Genomic DNA, 6,866 nt, shown 5'->3' on the forward strand with positions numbered 1-6,866 from the left:
GAGCCTATCCCGAATAGAGGCCTCCCGGCCAATGATGCCATTCGCTCATTTCCATTTACACGAGTACAAATGACATTTCCGCCAGTGCACTGCCCTTTTTTATCTTCTGTACGCGATACTACCGCTGTCCCATGACTTTTTCACATCAGTGTTTTTTAATACACGTATCTTAATGAATGTAACGTGAGATGTGCAGAACGCTGGTTAAATGTAAGGCAGGACCTGATGACGCTAATCTTGCCATGTTAAATAGATCAGTAAATGCAGTTATATATATATATATACACACACACGAAGATAGTAACTTGTTCTCGAAAGAACAGTCACTGTTGATGACTATGCAGCTTTTGCCTGGAATAAATGATGACTAACTGACAACCTCAGCTGCCGACAGGTGTTGTTGATATACCTCGATGTGGACAGATGAAAATGTGTGCCCCGACCGGGACTGGAACCCGGGATCTCCTGCTTACATGGCACACGCTCTATCCATCTGAGCCACCGAGGACACAGATGAATAGCGCGACTGCAGGGACTTATCCCTTGCACGCTTCCCGTGAGACTCAGATTCCCAACTGTTTTGTTCACCAACAGTGATACAATTACTTCATTAAATAAAAATACACCGTGGTGAGCGAGCACTCTGCTATTAATGAGAACATTAAAAACGTAGGGTCTAGTGTAGCAGGGGATACAAGCCGTCGGCTTTGGACAATGACGTCACAAGTCGCCAGAGAGCAGTTTACCATTTTCGCTTTTGCTGTTATGTTTCAGTTTCGTTTTTTTACTGATTGCTTAATAAAGTGGATCTGTTTATTCTATCTCGTGAGATTTTTTTTAAAAAAGCCAAAAAACACTTATCAGCCACTGAAGGGGGCTACAACACTAAGAAGAACCGCTTCTCGATTGGCGACTTGTGACGTCATTGTCCAAAGCCGACGGGTTGTATCCCCTGCTACACTAGTCCCAAAACGTAGGAAGAAGGTATCTGTTCTTACTCCATCACTGAACAGCAAATACTTGTGCTTTTTTTGTTTTGGTCGAGTATCACGAAACGGGGCTCAATGAATATGTATTCATTTTCGGTCTTCGTAGGCCAAAAATGGTGGCTTTTATTTGTCCTTTTTTCCTTTTCTGCATATTTCGGACTTATTTGTTATTTCAATATGAACGCTTTTCTCCGCAACTCCACTCTCTTTCGACTAGTAGTGCCTATTCTCAAGTCGAGCGACTTTTGCCACGCGGGGTAGCCGTGCGGTCTAAGGCGTTTTGTCACGGTTCGCGCGGCTCCCCGCGTCGGAGGTTCGAGTCCTCCCTCGGGCATGGGTTTGTGTGTTGTCCGTAGCGTACGTTACTTTAAGTTAGATTAACTATCGTGTAAGCTTAGGGACCGATAAGCTCAGCAGTTTGGTCCCATAACATCTTACCACAAATTTACCAAAAATTCGAGCGATTTTCAGGTCACCTGTAATACATATTTTCTGCAGTAAGCAGAACAGTCTTTGAAAGTCGAGAATCTGAAGATGTCTACTATACTGCAACGCCAACTAAAGGAAGGTTATTTAGCCCGCAGCTCGGCCCAGTGGGTGGCGTTGTTGTCTCTGGATCACGGGGTTCCGAGCTCGAATCCCACCCGGGTCGGGGATTTTCTCCGCCCAGGGAGTGGCTGTTTGTGTTGTCTTCATCATTTCATCATCATGCGGGAAAGTGGCGAGGCTGGACAGTGGAAATTTTGGGAATTTGTACGGGCGCTGATAACCACGCATTTGAGCGCCCCACGAACCAAATATCATCATCATAAAGTAAGGTTTTGGAAGTCTAGTTTCTGTACCTTAGAGTGTATCAGCCAAATATAACTGCAGGTGTAGCAGTTTTAATTACTTTTCCAGGATGTGTATTGCGGGTTCGCTGAATTCAGTCGAAGTGGCCAAAATAGTTTATTCTAAATTCCCCAACGGCAGTTTAGCAAACGCGAAGTTCGTTTCCCATATTGTGTTAATCTAAAGAGTACATGTCTGAAAGAAGAAACTTTTTCTTCATGTTACGCTTTCCTCGCACTACGTTGCCTAGCAGCAGAATATGATTTTTAATATCCACTGAGCCATATTTTTTCCCTACTTCAATGAATGTTAGTGTTAAGTTTAGAAAACCTACATTCTGGTAAATGGCCTCAAGTTCTTAGCACACATTTCCACACACTTATCAGCCACTAAGTCCTTGTCCTCTTTCAAAATATTTATGGAGTGGTAAAACTGTTCGTCAAATTTGCAAACGTGTCGTAACATACTCGAGGTTTCTGAATGAGTGTTTAGTAACTTTCACACAATTTGCATTGCGAGACACGTAGAGATTTATGTGAAGCTGCCTGAGAAACACGCGACAACTTTTCATCTGCAGGACTTGCGCTATGTTTCCTGAGTGGTATATGTTCTTCAGTTCCTTGTTTCTCCTCAGTCCCGTTTAAGTTTGATTTATTAATTTGCTGCTGCCACCATTATGATAAATGAGCTGCAGAGAAACTGAAACGTCCCCTTAGAACAATTATACAAGACTGTGCTTAACCTGACACACAATATTTTTTAGCGCAACGCAATCTGACTTTCAAAAATCCCTACAAAAGAATGGCCCTGACTAACATTAAACTATACCTTTCACAAATCACTTACCTCACAAAAATCTTCGCTGCTCAAGCTACTGCAATACAGCGAGCGACACTACTGCCAGCTAAATAAAAGATTCAATCTATGGAACGCACTAACTACTGATAGGGATAGTTAGCAAATGAAAGATATTAGTAGATAACAATCAATGTATTTACCTTGATATCATCATATATAAATATAGCAGTTCATGACAAATTACAAATCTCCGCCATCTCTCTCCCCACATCCACCACTGCTGGCGGCTCACCTCCAACTGCGCAACGCTGCGCGCTGTTCACAGCCAGCTGCCTAACACTACAATGGCGAGTATTACAACAATGCAAAGCAGCCACAGACTGCACACAGCACAGCCAGTGATTTTCATATTGAGCGCTACGTAACGTTGCCAATAAGAAAACATAAACAGCCTACTTACAAAACTACCTTCTGAGACATTCACTTGGGTACTCTGTAGCCACGATTGACTGACAGCCCAACCTGTTAGTGCAGCAGGCTGAACGGGTCCCGTGAAGGTTGCCAGGCCTGCGGAAACCCAACCTGGCCTGCTTTGACCACTGTGTATGTGTGTACTCTTGTGCCTCCGCTGCAGCAGGGTGAGCTGCTTTAATGGTTGCGGCGGAGACAGGGGCAGCCAGGCTGTAAGGAGACTTTGTACTCCTCAACACACGTTGTTGTGTCGTTGTCATGATCCTCAGTCCGAAGACTGGTTAGATGCAGCGACCCATACTAGTCCATCTATCAAGCCCATTCATGTCTACGTAACTAGAGCAACCTAAATCCATTTGAAACCGTTACTGTAGTCAACCCCCCCCCTTCCACACACATACACCACACACACATAGACTACCTCCGTTACCAATGTGATGCCTCAGGATGCAGGATCTTTTAGGGAAATTGTGTGATAAATTTATTTTTTTCCCCAACTCCAATTAGTACCTTTCCGCCGACCCGTATAACCTTCAGGGTTCTCTTGCAGCACCACGTTTCAAAAGCTTCCATTCTCTTGCTTATCGACTCCAATCATGTCTCAATTCTGTATGAAGGACTGTCTCTGTTTCATGTTCTTCGACTCTTATACCTGCAGTTTGGCGCTGCTCTATGTAACCTTTCAGTCCCAGAATTTTATCACAGCTGCCTGCAGCGTTTCAAAGAGTATATTCCAGTTAACAACGTCAAATGCTTTCTCTAAATCTACAAATACTGTAAACGTAGGTTCGCCTTTCGTCAGTATTTTCTGGGATAAATCGAAGGGTGAGTGTGTGGGGAACCCAAAGTGACCTCCCGCGAGGCCGTCTCCAGCCCAGCAGCTGTGCTGGTGCTACATGTTTTGTTGGCGGCCCTGCCGGCTCTGCAAATAGACGGGGGAATCCCCTGAGGCAGGCGTTGGCGCGGGCCGGGCCAACTGCCGGTGGGACAACCTCTCCGCTCCTCTCCCACCCACCCATCCATCCCATGTCTGTTTGTCTGTCTGCCTCCTGTGATTTTCTGCAATACCAGCTCAGACCAATATGTAGACACAGAACGCACCTCCCCCCCCCCCTCCCCCCTATCTCATAATGCCGTGCTGAGATCTGAAACCAACATCTGAGTCACGCGACGGAGGGCGAAAAGCCAAGTTCCTATCGTTTCGCTGCACTATGCCGAGTGCAGCCGACATTTACAGATTGCTGGCCGGGGTGGCCGAGCGCTTCTAGATGCTACAGTCTGGAACCGCGTGACCGCTACGGTCGCAGGTTCGAATCCTGCCTCGGGCATGGATGTATGTGATGTCCTTAGGTTAGTTAGATTTAACTAGTTCTAAGTTCTAGGGGACTCATGACCTTAGTGCTCAGAGCCATTTGAACCATTTACAGTTTATCTCATTTATCTTCGAAAACAATCAGTGATTCTAACAGGTCAGCCGCTTGTCAGGTTAGTCTGAAATTCCTCAGCTTAATGCGATGGTTATCGTTTTCACATTTGGCCAGCTTAAAACTGACCTCTAATATTATTTTATTTCGAAACAAGTAGATTATGAAATTTTCCTTTTCTGGTGTCATGTGCGTCAGATATAAATTCGTCGCAACAGGGAGAAATGTGATCGAGCATTAAACAATATCTCTGCGCTTCCTTTAATTACCGCCGAATTCAGCACGTAAAAATTTTCTTTTCATTCATATTTCGGTTAAATAATTTTTCTCTCAAGGAAAACACACTAAACTCTGCTCAAGCCAAAGTTACTGAATATCTTCGGTTTGTGTGGTTGCGTTTAAAGTTTCTTTATAAATGAGACCTGGAGTTAGGGAAAGGCAAGATTTGGTGTGGACAGGGCCGTAATCAGTTACCGTTGGTTGCTCAGTTTAAAAAAAAAAAATCACGTACACTTCATTTGGAAACAATTGCAAATAAAGTTGACAATAAGGAGCAGTTATCAAATTTGACTGTTAACACACAATGCGTAATAAACAAATTCTTAAGCAAGTTGCACTCATGGCTGAATTATTTGTCAGCTGAAGGCCCCAATAGTAGTAACTCAAAAAACAATTTGACGGCTGAAGGCCTGGATAGCAAATTCATAAGAACCAGTTAAACTTCTCCAAGAGATACTAAGATATTTAAAAAAAGACAATCATCAAAATTTCACTATTAAGACACAATATCTAATTAAAATTGTTAGCACCAATTGTGTTCACGGCTGAAGGCCTTATTGACAATAAATTCAAATTATTTGTCAGCTGAAGGCCCCAACAGTAATAACTCAAAAAACAATTTGACTGCTGAAGGCCTGAATAGCAAGTAAACTTCTTCAAGAGATATTTAAAGAACAATTCTCAACATTTCAGTGTTAAGATATTTTGTCTAATTAATATTTCTTAAGACAAGTTACACTCACAGCTGAAGGCCTTATTAACAATAAATTCAAACTCGTTGTCAGCTGAAGGCCCAAACAGTAATAATCCAAAATTAAAATGTACATATTTTTAAAAAAAATCACCACAATCTGACCAAATCAAGAGGGAAGTGGGCCTCAGACAGTCCTCCAAGGATTGACCTGGGAAAGTTGCTCAACTTCGTAACCGATGACACAGGCAGCCAAGAGTTGTATTCACTTAACCGGATGGCAACTCGAACTAGTGACAGTTTAAACGCAGACCAACACTCTTTCAAAATCTACCTAACGTCTGATAACCAATACAAAGATGGAATAACCCAGGCAAGGCGGAACCGGTGGACAGCACTGCGTCTTCAGAATCCGGTGTTTAGAACATCCAGAAGCAGAAGGAACCACTATGACGAAAGTAGTCCAAAAGAAACAAAATATCTGAACCACAATCAAGGAGGCTGTCGAACTACACGCCTTACCGGACAGCAGCGGCAAGGCAAGGAAAGGTACACTGCCGCGAAAATAAGCTAACCTCCAGGGCAGGTACCTAGCGCGTTAGCGGCCACTAGGCACAAAAACACTGCTGGTTGAACTTCTCCAATAATAACACAAGGAATTCAATGATTAATAGTAAGAAGTGGAGGACGGCTAATTAATTTCGCCAACTCCAAACACTCCACTTGTTGCTCTCCGTCTCAGCGACCCTGCGAGCAGCAACGTGCAAACAAATGGCATGATCTCAAAATAGTGGAGATTTCACTACTGGGTTAATGTTCACTCAATTCAAACGTCCTGGGTCCTGTGGACAACGATGTTGTGGCCCTCGCAACTACAGCCCCTGATCCCACAGTGCTTGCGTGCCGCCAGCGGTCCCGGCATGTCCTCGCCCTGCTGGACCTCACAGCTGCTCCATCCCAACCGAACTCCCTGACACACTGACCCGGAAAAGACTTGGCGTCCTTCCAAAGATAGTACCACCGTACTAGATATCGATAAGTGCTGCTGCTGCCACTCGCAGACAGACAACGCTAGCAAACGTAGTGGCGCCAGTAAACACAAGAAGAAAACGAGACGCCATATCCCTATTACACGATGCCAACCTACCGACGGCACCAACGTGAGCCGCAACGTAGCTCAATAAACGATCTGCATTGCGTAACCTAACAAAATATCGGATTTCGAAAACAAGTACTTCTCCACGCTCACCGAGGAACAAGATGAAACGGATACACGACAGCTGCATTAATGTTCAAACAATGTACGTTTACGTCGCTGGGTGACGTCTTCGACAACTGACGATATTTCGACTGATGTCCACGCTGTCGTTTTCGAGGCAAAAC

Source organism: Schistocerca piceifrons, chromosome 9 (genome assembly GCF_021461385.2).
Source record: "Schistocerca piceifrons isolate TAMUIC-IGC-003096 chromosome 9, iqSchPice1.1, whole genome shotgun sequence".
In the NCBI taxonomy this organism is placed as follows: Eukaryota; Metazoa; Arthropoda; class Insecta; order Orthoptera; family Acrididae; genus Schistocerca; species Schistocerca piceifrons.